Raw genomic sequence first — 19,535 nt, forward strand, 5'->3', positions numbered from 1 at the left:
TGTTGTCCCTGTCTCTGCCCTGTCCCTGTGAACTCAGTCCCCATCCCCGACCTATCCCTGCGAGCTCGGTCTCCATCCCTGACCTGTCCCCGCAAACCATCTGATTCCATCCGCACAAGCCTCAAATACTTTTATACTAAACTTATTTTATTAAAGTATAAAAAGAAACAATATTCAGTACAATTATTATTTTATAAATCAAAGTTCTGGCTGCCGAACAAGAGAAAGAGATCTTCAGCTGGCAGGTCTTTGTTTATAAATGTTTATCAACACAACTAATATACTACTTTATCTTAAATCAAAAAAAAAAAAAAAGAAAAGAAATAGAAACAGAAACAGAAATTGTTTTTCTACCTTTGTTGTCTGGTTTCTGCTTTCCTCATCTTCTCATCATTCTATTTCTTCCATCCACTGTCTGCCTTCCCTCTGCCTCTTCCATATGGCATCTACTCTGTTACTGTGCCTCTCCCTTCCATCTCTCCCTTCCCCCTCCCCATTGGTTTGGCACCCATCTTCTTCCCTCTGCTCCCCCCATAGTTTGACATTTCTGTCTTCTTCCCTTCTATCTTTTCTTCCATCCCCCAGATGGTTTTTAGCATCTCTCTCCTCCTTCCTCCCCTGAGATCTGGTATCTGTCTCCCCAATCCAGCATGTGCCCTTTTTCCTTTATCCCTTCCTTCCATCCAGTATGTGCACCCCTCTCTCTCTTCTCCTCACTTCCCTTCAGTATCTGTTCCACTCTCTCCCCTCCCCACTTTCCTTCAGCATCGTCTCCCCTCTGTCTCCTACCTACTTTCTTTCAGAGTTTTCTCCCCACTCTCTCCTCCCCTTTTCCCTTCAGTATCTGTTCCTCTTACCCCTTCCCCTCTCTCTCCACTTCCCTTCAGTGCCCTTCGCGTGGTCCAGAAGCCCCCTCCCTCCCGATTCCCACAGTCTGGGCATCTCCCTCCCTTCCCCTCACCTTCGCTGGTGATTTTCAATGTGTCTGAGCAGCCTGAGCCTTTTTCTCAAATCACGTGTGGCTGCCCGAAACTTCTCCTCTGATGCAACTTCCTATTTCCAGTTGCATCAGAGGAGAAGTTTAAGCCAGCTGCGCACGACTTGTTTAAAGGCTTGTGCTACTCGGAGACAATGAAAATCACAGGCGAAGGTGAGGGGAAGGGAGGGAGGGAGCTGCCTGGACCGTGGCGATCAGGAGGAAGGGGGGAAGGGGCTACTGGAGGGGTGATAAGTATTTTGCTCGCATTCCCTCACTTAACTGCGGAGACAAGGCCATTCACCACTCCACAGGGCGGTGAATGGCCTTGTCTCCGTACCCATGGCGGCCAGTTTTTTTCCCTCCCCGTTTAGGCGGGTTACCCACGGCTAGCCTCGGGTAAGTCACCGTGCCATTCTCTACAACTAAGTCAATAATCAGCACTGGCTAGTTAAGTTTCTAGAAGCCAAAGATAGGACTGCTATTTGCACAGTCCGATTTGGCTGCTAAACTTGGCCAGTCAGTGCTGAAAATAACCAGTATCTCATGATACATGTTAACCAGGAATATTCAGCAGAGATAGCCAATTATCTTGCATTGAATATTCACATTTAAGAAGATAAGCGCTATTTAACTGGTCAGTGCTGTTTCTAGCTGGTTAAAGAGTGTTGAATATTGGCCAGGTAGTCTAGAAAATTTTTTTTTTAAAATGTATCCCTACACCAGACCGTACAGTGCTTCATTTTAATGTCATACAAGCCCTGGCTTTGTGGTCTTATCGCTCAGCTTTTATGTGTAAATCATAAATCAACTGTTCAATTATTATTTTTCAGTACCTAAAGAGCTCCCATGATGTCTGACATATCCTTCACACAGATTACATTTTATCTGATTTAAATTTGTAAAAAGGTTTTGTACTAAAGTTATTTTACAATGTACAAGGATTCATGTTAAAAGTGAATATTTGGCTACATGGCGAAGAGCTACTCAGTGTCAAATTTAGAGCAGCATGCAAATGTGCTTTTCTGTTAATTAACCTAGCTTGCATCCCGGCTGCTCTGAACTGTAAATAAATCTCCTCTCAAACAACTAAAGAAAAAAAGGCTTCACATAAAGCCAGCCTGCTAACTGTGTCTGCAGTTTTCTGTTTCTCAAGAATGCCCAAAGAGCAGATCAGGACTGAAATCAATTAAAAGCTAGAGAAATCTGACCCAGTGCAATGGTAAAAGCCTGCTGTTAGCTACAATCACTTACCAAATATACACAAACAAGAGCAAACCCATGAAACCTCATAAATATTCAGAGAATTAAAAAAAAAAGGAAGAATGAAAGGAACAGACAGCAATGCCTCTGCTACTAACTAATATTGTGCTCTCTTGCAGATATCCCTAACCGTCCAGGATTTGCTTTTCAAGCTCTTCATTGAAATCACTCAGGTCTTTAACTGAACTCCTGCAGAGGCTGAAAAGCCTTAAGCTAATTACACAAGGCTGAGACATGCTTGATGAGATGGGAAAAACATGAAGCTTTTGAAAGGGTGAAAAATCTCTGACCATCTGCTCGCAGTGTTACCGCTGAGACAATGGGGAGAGAGAAAAGGGGCAGCTAGCCAAAGTGAAAAAGGTACAGGATTCATTTAATTACAGGGTCAATGAGACCATTACTGCGTGGAATGCCTGTGAATGCAGTCAAAACAAGCACAGTAAACTAGGCAAAAAGAAAAAAAAAATTCCTCTTAGAAAAAAACATTTTCAAAGAGAATGAATTAGGCTGACGACTTTCAGTAAAGCCTTTTGATTAAAAATCATACTTAATGCTTGGAAAAATGCCTCTTAATCTGGGTTAAGTTCGTCCAGCCAACTCAATAACTCATCACATTACAAGCAGTTCCAAAGGCCCTGCAGATGGAGCTCTATATAAATGAATAACCAGGCAGACTATTAAGAAGCCGCTATTGTTCTTGGCAGTACAGGTGAACAGCCTGCATTTAGGCTTTAAATGAATGCTCCAGGTGTTTAATAAATACAGCAAACAGCTTATATGCTAAAGCCTCTGAAGACCCTGTTAAGTTTCATCTGTGTTCTCCAGTTCTTTTCATGCTCACTGGACAACATTAAAGGATTTGGGAAAACAAGCCCATTTTGCATACAGTCAGCGCTGTACTAAGAGTTATGCAAGTGGTATAGCCACAAAGAATGCAACTATGGAGGGGTGCAAAAAAAAAAAAAAATACCCCTTGCCTATCCTCTGCTCTCAGTGGCAAAATGGGCAGGGCGGGAGGGAGGCACAAGTAGGGGAGTCCTAAACGATCCTTTTGATTTACTAGCTCGGCAGTCAGGAGCCTAGTTATTTTCCTGGGACTTCAGACACTTTTGCTAAACTGTGGTAAAAAGTGGCCTTAGCACACCGTTATATGATTTCCTATTTTGTCTATTAATGTTGCCGTAAGTGTGCAGATTTTCCATGGGAGCACTTAGAAACACCTATTTTGTAGGCAGTAAGGGCTCGTGCAATAATCCTGCCATAACCAGTTAGCGTACAGTAATGGCAGATGTGCTGATTAGATACAACAAGAAAGTTGACCTTGATCCCTCCACAAAAGGGACACAACCAGAAAACAAAAGACTTGTGGAGAGTTGATGTCCAAGATGAAGGATTTATTGGAATGAATAGATAATCCACATAAAAATGTCTAGGGCCTGAACCACTGGGAACATATGGAGCCAACACGATCCGTGTTTCGACACTATTGTCTTCCTCAGGGGTCCCTATAATTCCTATAAGCAGGCTTGTGGATTAAATAATAATAAAATGATAACTTCTCCGCTGGTGAGAGACAATAAAGAAAGTGGCTACTCTCTGCTCCCAGACATACTCCTCCAACAAAATGTTACAAAATATATATTTTTTGTGCAGTTAGTCTGCGCCAATTTTGAACTTACTGCAGGCCACCAGAGCATGTCCAGCGGTGAGCCATTTTAAACTGTGGTAAGTGTGCACTAGCACTTACCACACCTTAGTAAAAAGGCCTTTATATTTGCCATGAGCAGTTTAAACTCATGGAGGATTTGCAGATTGCCCCCCTCCCTCAAGATATGAGGGTAAATCAAAAAGTAAAGGCAAAATATATTTAATGGCTTTAATAGAAGTAATTGTGAGCAATTGAACATATCACTTTTCCACATTGTCCCCATGCAAGACAACACATTTGTTCAACTAGCTTCTGCATTCCTACAGAGAAGTTTTTCAGCTGCTCCTTTACTTCATCATGCTTTGTCTTTTACTCTTCGGGTTGCAGTGATGCACCCATATCTCATTGCTGGTGACAATTCTCTCCAGAATACTCGGATCTTCTTCATACCGTCTCAGGAACTGGTTTGCAACCTCCACTCGCTGTTTCCTGTTCAGATCAGTAAGCTGTTTGGGAACCCAATGTGCACAGACATGTCCTGTATCCCAAGTCATCATGAATTATGGCAAATGCAGATCCACAGCTGATATCCAAATTGGCAGCCAACTGAGACACCGTTATCTGTCAGTCTTCTCTAATGAAGGCATCCGCTCTGTCAATGTGCTCTTGTGTGCGCGATAATGATGGGTGACCAGAACAACCTTCGTCGGTTCCACCTGTTCTTCCCGCTTTAAAACTTTTTTACCCATTCATAAACCTTTCATTGATTCATGTTGCTATGTCCGTACTGAGTCAATATCCAACAGTGAATTTCCACAGGTTTCACTCACTCTGTCCACAGTGCACATTGTTCTTTGATGGTGCAATCTTGCAATTAGGTGTCCGTGTTCCTGACCTCGTGGTTGCTACACAATTAAAAGTTGAACGTTGCACTGTGCATGGACAAACCATTCAACAGGGCAATGCACGAGTACATATGTTGCATTTTGCTAGCTCTGTTCCCAGGGCAGAATTAATTTGTCGAGGGCCCCTAGGCACACAAGTATACTGGGCCCCCTAGCCCTGCCCTGCTCCGCCCCCTGCCCCACCCCCATTTATTTACCTGTTTTCTTTACTTCTTTATTTCCACTTGTATTTCTTTTTTTCTTTTATTATAAAATTCAAAACAAACAACAAAGATTACCATACCAGTGCACAGTTTTAGTTCTATGCAAGCCCCAAACATCTCTGAACAAAATCTCCCTTCCTTCCCTTCCCACCTGCTTGCCCAGGACTTTAACTCTGAACCCTTTCCATACGTATCTAAAAGTGTTCAAATGCATAAGTCTATACTAATAACCAAGTTTGCAACTCCTCTCAACTGCCTCACTCTATGTCGTCCAACTTTAACCCATATGTATGTATAAACAACCAAATCTGTATCTCCTCTGGTGTGTTCCACATGTATATTAATGTGTAACAAAACAACAAGGCAAACAGTCCACTAAAGAATCCAACTTGGAGCAAAAGAAGATCGGCAGACAATAAGGAGATTCAAATCAGGTTTATTCAAGGTGCTCCCAGGAACCATGCCTGATGCATTTCGCCAAACAAAGCTGGTCAATGCTAACAGAAAACCATGTCTTTCATACACACAGAACCACCCTCACACAGTATGGAATAAGTAATCACAAACTAACCCTCCCCCCCTTTTTTACAAAAGCACGGAAGAGGTTTTTAGCATTGGCTGGCGGGCTGAATGTTCTGCGCTGTTCTGACGATCATCGGAGCAGTGCAGAGCATTCAGCATGCTGGCTTGTGTTACAAACCAAAGGAACGGTACAGTTTAGGGGGTGAAGAAACAGTGATGCATATCCCCCAGTACTGAACAAAATATAAAGGTAGCAGATGTAAATTAGAAAAAAAGAGAAATAACAAATCACTTTACAAATTAACAACTAAAAATGAAACAAAAAAATGGAAAATAAGATAATACCATTTTATTGGACTAATACATTTTTTAATTAGCTTTCAGAGGTCAAACTCTCTCTCCTTACGTCAGTAAAGTATACTATTATTACAGTATCCTGTCCTGACCTGAGGAAGGATAATTTGGTCTCTGAAAGTTAGTCAAAAATGTATTAAAATTAGTCCAATAAAATGATCACCGTATTTCCATTTTTTATTTCTAAACATTTATCAACACAGCTACATTACTACTTTATCCTAAAGCAAAAAAATATAATTTTTTTCTACCTTTGCCTTGTGGTTTCTGCTTTCCTCATCTTCTTGTCACTCTCTTCCATCCAGTGTGTGCCCCTTCCAGAAACTGTCTGTCTCTCCCTGCCATTTCTCCTCTTAACCACTCGGGGGTCTGGCATCTCTCTCCTTTCATCTCTCTTTCCCTCCCCCCTGTGGTTTTTAGCATCTCTCTCTTCTCATTTCCTCCGCTCAGATCTGATATCTCTGTCTCCTTCCCCGTTCTCTGGCATCACTCTCTCCTCTCTCTTCTCTTTCCTTTTCTTCTCTGGTCTTCCTTCTTTATTTCCTGCCTCCGCCTAAATTAAATTCTTTCTTATTATGCAGTCCTCAGTTTCCCTCTTTCCACTGTGTCTACTCACAGCATGCCTTTACCCCCTTTCCTTCACCTCTCCACTATCTCACTAACTCTATCTTCTTCCCTCATCCAGTATATGTCCTTTTTCTTTATCCCTTCTTCATCCAGTATGTGTTCTCTTTCTCCACTTCCATTCACCATTTGCTATCCTTACTCCCCACTTCCATCATCTGCCCTATTCTCTCTCTCCCTTTTCCCCACTTCTACCATCTGCCCCCTTCTCTCCATCCACCATAGGCCCATCTCTCTCCCTTCCTCTCACCTTTCTTTCTGATTTTGGCAACAAGATCGGCAACGCCCCTCCCCCCGCGATGACACTCAAGATTGGCATCGCCCCCCCCCCCCCCCAGTGATGACGCTCAAGATCGGCAACGGGCCCCCACCAGCATCAACAGCACTTCAAATCAGCAACGTGATGCTCAGCCAAAGCTTCCCTCTGACTCGAACAGTCTGGGCTGAAACAGGAAGCTGTGTCAGAGGGAGTTTTGGGCTAAGCACTGCGTTGCCAATCTGAAGTGCTGTTGATGCCGGGGGAGAAGAAGGCCAGTTGCCGATCTTGAGTGCTGGAGGGGGGGGCCCATTGCCAAACTTGAGTGCCAGGGGGGGGGGGGTCCATTGCCGATAATCGCTGTTTTGAAAAAGAAAAAAAAAAAGGGGGCTCTCTCTTTGCCCTCCTTCAGCGGGCCCCCTCACAGTTCTGGCCACTAGGCACGTACCTCTTGGGCCTATTGATTAATCTGGCCCTGTCTGTTCCGGTTATTACATAATTTAACAATTGCTTTTAATTTTTCATTTGCCCTCGTATATTTTTACTTCTGTGTTCAGATTCCTCATATAATTTGGGAGAAATCAAAAATGCAGAACACTGTGGTTTACGTATTAAGTGTTTTCTCCACAGATACAAAGCTTGATGTAACATGACCCCATGTTGTCTATGAAAGTATTTAGTTTAGTGGCCCCCAAATGGGACCACCTCTTTGGGGCTTCAGTCCCTAAAAGGTCCTTTTACAAAGCTTCAGCAAATCTGGCTTCATGTGCCTTTAGGCAAGTCTTTTCTGGGCACTAAGGCCGTGTTTGCCACAGCTGGAAAATGGTTGATTTCTGTGTGTGTGTGTGTGGGGGGGGGGGGGTCCCCCATCCATTAATGAATATGAGAATCAGGCCATAGATATGATCGACAGATTTAGGAGAAGAGGCTGTGCATAAATGATGCATAAATGATGGTTATCTAAGAGTCAAAAAATATTTTCTATTTTAAACCTGCTGCTCTTTCCCCTCTTGTTGCCACCTCTGCTGTGAGTATTGTGCTGTGGAGTTTTCTGCAGAAAATTTTTCCAGTGTGCTGACATTAGAATGTAGCTGGAAGTTGTGGCTCACTGGTATAGCTGCTGCCTCTGCACCCAGAGGTTGTTAGATCAAATCCCAACGTTGCGCCTTGTGACCCGGGGCAAGTCATTTAATTATAGGGCAATGGTCAGACCACACTTGGAATACTGTGTCTAACATTGGTCTCCCAACCTAAAGAAGGATATAAAACTGCTGGAGAGGGTGCAGAGACGAGCAACGAAGCTAATAAAAGATATGGAGAACTTGGATACGAGGAACGACTTAAGAGACTGGGATTGTTCTCCCTTGAGAAAAGGAGACTGCGAGGGGATATAATCGAGACTTTCAAAATACTGAAAGGAATCGACAAAATAAGAACAGGAAAAAAAATTATTTACAATGTCCAATGTGACACGGACAAGAGGACATGGACTGAAGCTAAGGGGGGACAAGTCCAGGACAAATATCAGGAAGTTCTGCTTCATGCAACGAGTGGTGGACACCTGGAATGCTCTCCTAGAGGAAGTTATTGCGGAATCCACCGTTCTAGGATTTAAAAGCAAACTAGATGCACATCTCCTTACGAGAGGCATAGAGGGATATGGGTGACTAAAATTACGCCAGGTGTATACCTGGCTGGACCTCCGCATGTGCGGATCACCGGACTTGATGGACCGAAGGTCTGATCCGGAGATGGCAGTTCTTATGTTCTTATGTAGTGCTCAACACTTTGAATGCCAAAGCCACAAAAAGGCAGTATACAAGTCCCCGTACCCTTTCTCTTCCCTATTGATCTATTTTGTAGGCAATAAGGGGGAAATTCTATGAGGCATCTAAAGATAGGTGCTTAACTTACCCCCCACCACCTTTTTTACAAAACTACACAAGATGTTTTTAGTGTTGGATGGGGCCCTGAATGTTCTGCGCTGCTCCGACGCTCATAGGAGCTCTATGACCATCAGAGCAGTGCAGAGCATTCAGTATGCCAGCTGGCGCTAAAAAACCTCTTGCGCGGTTTTTGAAAAGGAAGGGGGGTTAATTAGTAAATTGGCTTCAATTATAAGAAGCTTATAATTGAAAAATAAATTAATTGGTTGATAGGCGCCTCTCTTTTTAGGTGTGATTCTACAAAAGATAGGCACCTATCATATAGAACATAACGGCACCTAACACCAAAGAAGGCTAGATTCACTAAGCAAACCGATCGTGTATTGATCGGTTTGTGACCCCTTTGTGACCCGATTTTACTCCGACCCGATTCACTCACTTCTCCTCCGATCCGATTCCGATCTGTGCATGCAAATAAGGGGAACAGCATGCAAAGTAGGCAGAGATGCGATTCATTACAGAAATTTTGCAAACCGACTGGGCTAGCCAATCAACACAAGAAACAACTGCTGAGGACCAGTCGCTGAGGTCCTTTCCGACTGCCCTGCCTTCTGTTGCCCTGTTCTCTGCCCCGCTTCTCTGCCCTGTCTCAGTCACGATCTCGTGCTCTGCCCCAATTTCGTGCTCTGCCCTGAATCTCTCCTGCCTGCCGCCCCGACTCACCGCCCTGCTCTTGTTCCGAATCTTTCCTGCCGCTCCGACTCTCCTGCCCTTCCACACACTGCGAACCCGTGGTTTTAACCCACGGGTTTAAAGCGGGTTAAAATCACAGGCTCGCTGGGCTAGTAAAAGTTAAAAAAAGTTGCGGCTCTAGACGGCTCTTAGACACATGCGCAGACCATCTACAGATGGTCTGCGCATGCGTCGGGATCACACACTAGCGATCCCTTGGTCAGAGGGGGGCATTCCTCCAATCGCCCTCATTTAAATTTTTTTGTTTAGAAAATTTGTCCTGCCTGCACGGATCAGCCATGCATCGGGAACCCTAATGGAGGTTAGTGAATCTAGCCTTTATAATCCTGGCCTATATTACAGATGCCTACTTTTAAGTTAGGCGCAATTCTGTAATAGGCGTCTAAGTGTTATTAATAATAGATAGGCACCTATAATGTAGATGCCATTTACAGAATTCCTTCCTAAGGACTCACACACTGACGTGCTAACTAATTAGTAATGAAATGCACTCTCTACCCCCAGATACATTCCCTCCATTAAATAAATAAAATTTAATTATTATTATTATCACAGACTGTAAAATTACCATGGACACCTCAGTGTGTCCTTCGAAAGCGCTTTCAGTTGCTTACTGCAACTTGGTAACAGAACCCCTAAGAAAGGAGACACAACAATAAAGTGAAAACACTAAGGGCAGCTTTTCGAAAGCCGTGGTAGCGATGCTGCCACAGTAAATGCACCGAAGCCCGTGTTTGATGCATCTACCGCAGCAGCATTGCTACCTTAGCTTTGTAAAAGGGGCACTAATGTTGCACATAAAACACAAAAATTTCACACATCTGTGGAATCCCAAATGGAATAAATGAAGAATGAGCAAATATGAATTTAATCCTTGCTGGGCATGCGCATTGCATTGTCGAAGGTTTAGATCAGGGGTGTCCAACCTTTTGGCTTCCCTGGGCCACTTTTGCCGAAAAAAATGTTTCTGGGGCCGCGCAAACGCTGAAACAAGCCAGAGGAGGGAGCCGGCAAGAAGGTACACATCTGGGGGCAGCAGAGGAAAACACTGCATCGCCCTCGACCGGGGCCACACAAAATACTTCACGGGGCCGCAGGTTGGACACCCCTGGGAGTTTAACGGTTACAGCAACAGGCTGAGAATAAGAGGCACCAACATTCAAATCCTACTTTTATCTATTTTAAAAATGTATACACCACCTAAACCTAGGCAGTTTACAAATGACCATACATCATATATAGGGTCTTTTCCTAAGGCATGCTAGCCGATTTAGCGCACGCTAAAATGCTAACACACCCATTATATTCTGTGGGCGTATTAGCATTTAGCGTGCCCTAAATCGGCTAGTGCGCCTTAGTAAAAGACCCCCATAGATCACAATTACAAAAAAACCCATCTCTCTGCTGCGCCTTAATCGGTCATTATTCCATCTCCCAATTACAGAGCTAACAAAAATGTAGTTGCAAAAAGATGAGTCTTCAATATTTTTTTTTTTTAAATTCCATCTACAGTATTAGCATAAAACCACACTCCTTGTGACCTTGGGCAAGGCTTATTCTCTTTTACCTTTAAATTAGATTGTAAGCCCACTGAACAGGGAAATATGAGCGTACTTGAATGCATTTCACCTTGAGCTACCAATAAAAAGATGTGAGCTAAATTCAAATAATAATGTATCGATTTGTCTGTTTCATGGCTATACGGTTCCTCTTGTGGTTTCTTTTTCCAGAATAATGTGATCATTTTGGATTCAACAATACCCTCACTTTGAAATATCCACTGTCACTCTGAAGAATTGAAAAACAGAAGAGCAGACTTAACTCTTTTTCAAGGGAAATACACTGTATGTTTCTCATGAGGTGGAAGCATGAAATGACGGTCTGTTTGATTTCTTATTCCTTCCTATTTAATAACAACCAAAGGGTGCCAAATGGGATTTGTTAACTATGCACACTATGCGTGGTTCCTGCTATAAAACAATTTGCATTTTTATATTTGTAAGTCTAATACCACCAAATTAATTCTCCTCTTTTATGCTTTGCAATCATTGCCATATCTCTGTGCCTGAATGCACAACATGAGGTAGTACATAAGAAAATGTATAAATAAAAATAAATCCTGCTTTTAGAAACCTCCTTTATGAGGTTCACACTTCAGCTATCAATGTTTATTCACATTTTGTATGCACATGCCTTCTAATCAGAGCAGGTACAACAATACTTTGGTTTGTTTGAATTATTAATCACAAAAAAGCATGAACCTTTAAACAAAAAAAAAAAAAACTAACATTTTTTAACAATCAGAAATAATATAAAATTCTGGCTTATAAATATTTATTCATTTTAAAACATACACAAAGGCCCTGATTCTGTATAGGACGCCCAGGAGAGGTGTCCTATACAGAATCGTTCCTACACTAAACCCCGATTCTGTAACCGGCGTCCATGGTACAGACGCCGGTTAGAGAATCGGGTTAAATTTGACACAGTCGCTACACTTATCGCTGCAAGGGATCTCTCCCTGCTGCAATAAGTATAGTGGCCGCCTGTCCCATCGCCTGTCCCATGCCCTACTCCTCCTGTCGGAATCCCGAACCCCCCCTCCCCCCAAACTGGTAATCGCCGACAGAAGGATGCCCAACTCCTCCTGTCGGAACCCTGAACACCAGACCTCCCCTCCACCCCAAACTGGTAATCGCTGACAGGAGGATGCCCAACTCCTCCTGTTGGAACCCTGAACCCCCCTCCCCCCAAACTCGTAATCGCCGACAGGAGGATGCCCAACTCCTCCTGCCGGAAAGCCCAATGACCCCCCCCAACTAATCTCCCTCCCCCAACTAACCTTTAAATGTTGGTTGGCTGGACGGGTCTTGCTGCCATCCAGCCGACAGGCCAGCCTCGTGGAAATGAGATGGGCTCGCCCCTCACCGGCCCATCCCCGCTAAATCTAAGGCCTGATTGGCCCAGGCTCTAGAAGCCTGGACCAATCAGGCCTTAGGCATAGCAGGTCCGCCCATCCCCACTAATCCTAAGGCCTGATTGGCCCAGGTGCCTAGCCTGGTGCCCCTAGTGGTTGTCTAATGAGTCTACCTCTAGGGGCCATATTTCCATATAAGGAAGACCATTGTGACCTCCCCTGGACCACCAATGATAGCAAGATAGCTCTTTGATGGGGCAAAGACTACCTGTAAGGGGAGGGGATGTGGAAAGGGAATGAGCCCTTTCATATGGTGGGGGGGGGCAAGCTGGGGAAGAGGCCTTAAGCTAGGGGAAAACTAAAGCCAGAGGGGAGGGGGGACTTTCTACTAGTACTATACTATTTAGGGGTAACTCTGGCCTGGGAGCACTGGGCCATGGCTTTGTGGCCCAATGCTCCTAGAAGGTATAATCCAAGCTACAAGCTGGGGCTATTTTACTGTGATTTCTGAGTCATAACATAACTTGTGATACAAGATGCATAATGGTATTTTTATAGTAATGAGATACAAAACAGGCATTTGCATGTTTTGCATTTCATTACTGTGTAACCCAGAGCAACTCAAATATCACCACAGTTGTTTTAATCAAGCAACATTAGGGCCATTTAAGTCGCATTAAGGGCCAATTAATGTGACAAGGCCCTAACTTCACTTGATAAATTCCCCCTAAATACTAATGGCAGTTTTGAAACACTTTTAAAACAAATTTGTTAGTATTCAGGATCGATGCAAGGCTATTGTATGCCCTAACTAAATCATTAGTTTGTACCACTTTCAATTCACTTTAAGGCACTAGTCCCCAGGCCCCTCCCAATGATTCTCATAATTAAACTGAACAATCATTGGTCCTACACTACTCTTCCCACCCAAAAGTTGATCAACAAAATAGGTGACATTCAAATGACAACAAAAACATTTCTGAAAAGTACTGCAGTTTAAATTGCGAATAGGGGTATCATAACGAAGAACCAAATGATCCTTCTTCTTTGATCAGGAGTGACTAAAGCACTTATCTCATGGTTAACGCCTAGAAACAAGTTACCACAAACTGCTAATGGGATTTCCAGTATTTTGCTTATTACTGTGCATTAAACTGCACATTACTGAATTTTTCAGCCTTTTTCTGACAGAGGAAGTGGCATGGGCAGAAAGTTGGGTATGGAAGCATAAGCCAAGTGGTTTTTTACACTTACCATGTGCTAACTGGGAAACACAGAGTTAATGCAACAAAGTACAGTGGGAAACAGCAGACAAACAAACATGGGATATAGATAACAGCTCTTAATTCTAGAAAACGGGACCCAACACAGGCAGGGCAGGATTAATTTGTCAAGGGACCCTAGGCACAGAAATCCACTGGGCCCTCTATCCCCCAACCCAAACCTGCACCCCGCCATTAATTTACCCATTTTCTTATTTACTTCTTCATTTCCACTTTATTTCTTTTATTTTAAAATTCAAAACAAACAACAAAGACTATCCTACCAGTGCCAGTGTACAGTTTTTCTTCTATGCAACCTCCAAACATCTCTGAACAAATCCCCCCTTCCTTCCTAGAGCAAGAGATCTTCAGCTGGCAGGGCTTTGGGAAGCTCACCAATTTATATTTTGCATTTGGGTAGGAGGCATGGGGCATAGCAGGAAGAAAATTTAGTACCTGTCATCTTACTGGACTAATACATTTCTCAATTAGCTTTCAGAGGTTAAAACCTCTTTCTTCACGTCAGTAAACTATACTGCTGTTACAGTATCCCTGTCCTGACCTGAGGAAAGGAGTTATGGTCTCTGAATTAGTAAAAAATGTATTAAAATTCATCCAATAAACAGGATCACCTTATTTCTATTTCTATTAATAAACAATTATCAACACAGCTACAATAATACTTTATCCTAAAGCAAAAAGAAATAAATAAAACAAATAGAAATGTTTTTCTACCTTTGTTGTCTGGTTTCTGCTTTTCTCATCTTCTCATCATTCTCTTCTTTCTATCCACTGTCTGCCCTCTCTGCCTCTTCCATATAGCATTTGCACTTTTACTATGCCTCTTCCAGAAACTGTATGCTTTTCCTTTCATCTCTCCCTCCCCCGCACATTGATGTGGCATCCATCTACTTCTCTCTGCCCCACCCCACCCTTCATGGTGTGGCATCTGTCTTCTTCCCTTCTATCTCTCCCTCCCTCCCAGCAGATTTTAGCATATCTCTCTTTCCTCCTTTCCTCCTCTCAGATCTGGTATCTGTCTCCTTCCTCCCTTCCTCCTCCCAGGTCTGGTATCTGTCTCCTCCCCTTCCGCCTGCTCTGGCATCTCTCTCTCCAATCCCTTCCTCCTGTTCTTCCTTCTCAATTTATTTTCTGCCTCTGAGGACTGAATAGTAAGAGAGAATTTAGACCAGGGGTGTCCAACCTTTTGGTTTCCCTGGGCCGCAATGGCTGGAAAAAATGTTTCTGGGGCCACACAAACGCACAAACAATGCAGCAAGACAGAGGAGAGAGCCGGCAAGATGGTAAACACCCGGGGGCAGCAGAGGAAAACACTGCATCGCCCTCAACCGGGGCCTCACAAAATACTTCACGGGGCCACATGCGGCCCTCGGGTCACAGGTTGGACACCCCTGATTTAGACGATTTCCCTCTTTCATTGTGTCTGCCTATAGCTTGCCACCTCTTTCCCTCACCCCTTCCAGTATCTAACTCTATCCACTTCCCCCAATCCAGCATGTGCCCTTTTTTCTTTCTCCTCTGCACTTCCTTCCAGCATCTGCTTCCCTCTCTCACCCCCCTTCCATTCAATGTCTGCCCCCTCCCCACACTTCCATTCAGCGTCTGCCCTCCTCTCCCCCACAGTTCCATCTACTGTTCACCCTCAGTATCACCACTTCCATCTACTGCCCTCTCTGCCCTTTCCATCCAGTGTTCGCCCTCTCTCTCTCTTCCATATGGCATCTTCTGTCTTTCTATGTCCCTGCAATAAACTGTCCTGTGCCCCTTTCATTTCAGCTTCACCCCCTCTCCATTTTTCTGTCTCCACCCCTTCCCCTATGCTCTGGCATCTCTCTCTTCTCCTTTCCTTCCTACTCAACCCCAAAGCCTGGCATCTCTCTCCTTCCTTTCTCTTCTATCTCTCCCTCCCCCCTCCATTAGCTGGCATTTTCTCTCCTTCCTTCCCTTCTCTCTCACTCCATGGTCTGGACACCTCAACAATACCTGAAGCGGAGAAAGTGTTTGCAGGAGAAATAGAAGACAGCCTCACCACAGTTGAAGTGGACTTAGACCAGATATACTATCAGATCGACAAACTTAAAAGTGACAAATCCCCTGGACCGGATGGGATTCATCCGAGAGTCTTAAAGGAATTGAAGGTTGAAATCGGAGAGTTATTGCAAAAACTTGCAAACCTGACAATCAGAACTGGACAGATACCGGACGACTGGAGGATAGCGAACGTCACCCCAATTTTCAAAAAAGGATCGAGAGGGGAACCGGGCAACTATAGACCTGTGAGTCTTACGTCTGTCCCTGGCAAGATGGTTGAAGCACTGATCAAGGATAGCATAGTCCGGCACTTGGACGCACATGACTTGATGAAACCCAGTCAACATGGATTCAGGAAAGGGAAATCATGTTTGACGAATTTACTCCAATTTTTTGAGACCGTGAACGAGCAAATTGATAGTGGGAAGCCGGTGGACATAATATACTTGGACTTCCAGAAAGCATTCGACAAAGTTCCACACGAAAGACTTCTCAGGAAACTACAAAGCCATGGCATAGAGGGGGATATACAAAGGTGGATAGGCAAATGGCTGGAAAACCGAAAGCAGAGAGTGGGCATAAATGGGAAGTTCTCCGACTGGGAGAAAGTGACTAGTGGTGTACCCCAGGGCTCGGTACTTGGGCCGATCCTTTTTAATATTTATATCAATGACCTGGAGGAAGGAACATCCAGTGAGATCATCAAGTTTGCAGACGATACAAAACTATGCCGGGCGATCAGATCGCAGGATGATAGAGAGAAACTCCAGAGCGACTTGTGTCGGTTAGAAACATGGGCGGAGAAATGGCAGATGAAGTTCAATGTGGAGAAATGCAAGGTAATGCATTTAGGCAATAAAAATAAGGAATACGAGTATACAATGTCAGGTGCAACTCTGGGGAAGAGTGAACAAGAAAAGGACCTGGGTGTACTGATAGATAGGACCCTGAAGCCGTCGGCACAATGCGCGGCAGCGGCAAAGAAGGCAAATAGAATGTTGGGCATGATAAAGAAAGGAATCTCGAGTAGATCGGAGAAAGTTATAATGCCGCTTTATAGGGCAATGGTCAGACCACACTTGGAATACTGCATCCAACATTGGTCTCCCTACCTAAAGAAGGATATAAAACTGCTGGAGAGGGTGCAGAGACGAGCAACAAAACTGGTGAAGGGTATGGAGAAACTGGAATACGAGGACAGACTTATAACACTAGGATTGTTCTCCCTTGAGAAAAGGAGACTGCGTGGGGATATGATCGAGACCTTCAAAATACTGAAAGGAATCGACAAAATAGAGCAGAGAAGATTATTTACATTGTCCAATTTGACACGGACTAGAGGACATGTAATGAAGCTAAGGGGGGACTGGTTCAGGACTAATGTCAGGAAGTTCTGCTTCACTCAGAGAATGGTTGACACCTGGAATGCCCTCCCAGAGGAGATTATGACGGAATCGACCGTCCTAGGCTTCAAGAGCAAACTAGATGCATATCTCCTTAAGAGAGGCATATAAGGATATGGTGGACTATAAATTAAGCCAGGTGTATACCTGGCAGGGCCTCCGCGTGTGCGGATCGCCGGACTTGATGGACCGAAGGTCTGATCCGGAGAAGGCAGTTCTTATGTTCTTATGTTCTTATGTTCTTATCTCTTTTCCTTCCTTTCCCTCCCATAATCTTGGCATCTCTTTTCCTTCTCCCTCCTTCCCTCTCTCTCCTCAATTGGGTGCATCAGCATTTTTCTCCCCTCCCACCCCCAAATCTATCATAATCCTTGTGCTACACAATGAATCACTTCAACGGTAATCTTGGACAGAAATACAAGGCCAAACATTCTCCAAGCACAAGTCTTGCAACAGGAAAAACTCGGAGAACCTTTTCTGCACAGTGCATTCCTTGGTGCAATATAACACAAGGCATTCAGAGCTGGGCATGTGCCGGCAGTCCGCGAGAACTTGAGCAAAGTGAGTGAGAGAGGAAGCAAAGTGAGTGAGAGCAAAGTGAGTGAGAGAGGAAGGAGAGGAGAAGGGGGTGGGGAGAGCAGCACTCACCCATTTATATTCAGCAGCGCTCTCCTCGGGGGCAGACATGGTGAGGAAAGGCGATGGCTCAGAGTGGGGCTCCTTCAGCTGTCCGGATAGATGCCGCTGTGGCCGCGTGAGGAAGATGCGCAGGACGCGTCTGATTCTGAAGCTGCCAAAAGTGTCTCACGCTCGGGGGCTGGAGCGTACTAGGTGCCAGTGTTAGAGCAAACTGATCTCAAGCTGTGGGGCTCTAATGTTGCGTGCACCGGCTTCCCTTCTTCTGCGAAACAGGGATGACATCACTTCCTGTGTCAGAGAAGGGAAGCCGGTGCACACAGCGTTAGTGCTCCGCAGCCTGAGCTCAGTTCGCTTGTAAGGGAAGGAAGGGAAGTTGACCCTTTAATTCTGCCCTGAACACAGGCCATATTTCAGCAAAAGCCATTGTCAGGAGTTTGCAAATAATCAGTGCCAAGCTCTGGAGAATCTAGTGTGCAGATCTCTGATCATGCACACTTGGGAATTGCTCCATCTTATCTTGATAAATCCAAAATATCTCTAATTGCTGCCAAGATACTTAAAAGACGCTAAATTAGAGCAGCTATAGTCTATGGGTCAAAACAGAGGGTCAAACTGCGACACACTAATCATGTGAATAATAACTACAAAAATTTAATTGTGAATGAAAATGTGTCCTCAGTGTGATGGAGTAAGCAATACAGAGTGAACAGATGTAACCACGGTAGCACTAACCATAAAAGCTGTATATGAAGGAGTAACAACTCACTTTCAGCCGCACACCATCATAGGACTCGTCAGAAAAGTCTGTTTGTCACTGGAAAAGCTGTAATATATATTAGCTAGAGTTCCTTTTGGGATAGAAACCAAATCTGTTTAAAAGACAGTTCTGAGTCTTCACTCTCGTCCAAGAGCAGGTCAGAAGAGGTGACTTTTATCAGTTCTTATTGTTATGATGTAGTGTACAGAGAAACCTAAGTTTAGATCCAAGCTCCCTCACATCCAAACATAGTCTAAATCAGTGTTCTTCAACCTTTTTACACCTATGGACCGGCGGGAAAAAAAAATTTAGTTTGTGGACCGGCAAACTACTAGGACTGAAATTTAAAAACCCGGTTTCTGCCCCGTCTCCGTGAGCTCGGTCCTCGCAAACTATCTGATCCCATCCACACAAGCCTCAGTTATGATTGTATACTGAATGTATTTTATTAAAGTATAAAAAGAAACAATATTCTGTACAATTGTCATTTTATAAATACAAATAATACAGAGCAAGGATCAACAAAACCCCTGTCTCCCCTCCCCTTCACATATATCCCCCTCTACTATCAAGAAAACTGAATAAGACAAATTATTACAGAATGCTACACAGAAATATCATGCTAACAGAATACCGCAGGCACACATAGCAGGAATAGGGTTAGGGGAGTGCAACTAGGGCAACTGCCCCCCTGGTCAGAGAGCCCTAAGCCACTGCCTGGACTTTGCAGTCCCCAGTTATGTCTAACACCAGCTCTAGCAGGATATATATTTCAAATCTGATATATTCTAATCACAAAATAGAAATAAAATTATTTGTTTCTACCTTTTGTTGACTCTGGTTTCTGCTTTCATCTTCTTTTCACTCTCTTCCTTCCAGCGTCTGCCCTCTCTGTCTCTTCAATCCAGCATCTGCCCCTTCCATCTACTGTCTGACCTCTCCCCCTTCCATATGGTATTTGTCTTCTTTCTATGCCCCCCTCCCCTTTCCATCCAGCCTATGCCCCTTTCTCCTTTTTACACGATTCATTCCACCTTCACTGCTCTTTTCATTTTTATCTCTCCTACACCAGATCTAGCATCTTTGTCCCTCTCAATTTCTCTGCTGACCCCCCT

At 44.0% G+C, this 19,535-nt stretch overlaps 1 protein-coding gene across 3 annotated transcripts in view; it reads right to left on the bottom strand.

The window, feature by feature from the left end:
- MACROD2 (mono-ADP ribosylhydrolase 2) overlaps positions 1 to 19,535 on the bottom strand; it is a 1,978,548-nt gene that overhangs the window by 81,946 nt on the left and 1,877,067 nt on the right. The window contains exon 18 of one of the 3 annotated variants that reach the window (XM_033936387.1): positions 11,070 to 11,178. The exons of the other annotated variants lie outside the window; for them this stretch is intronic. The gene's annotated coding sequence lies outside the window, so the exon portion shown is untranslated. Of the gene's footprint in view, positions 1 to 11,069; positions 11,179 to 19,535 lie in introns of those variants that run through there. 3 annotated transcript variants of the gene reach the window in all.

Source organism: Geotrypetes seraphini, chromosome 3 (genome assembly GCF_902459505.1).
Source record: "Geotrypetes seraphini chromosome 3, aGeoSer1.1, whole genome shotgun sequence".
NCBI classification, from domain to species: domain Eukaryota; kingdom Metazoa; phylum Chordata; class Amphibia; order Gymnophiona; family Dermophiidae; genus Geotrypetes; species Geotrypetes seraphini.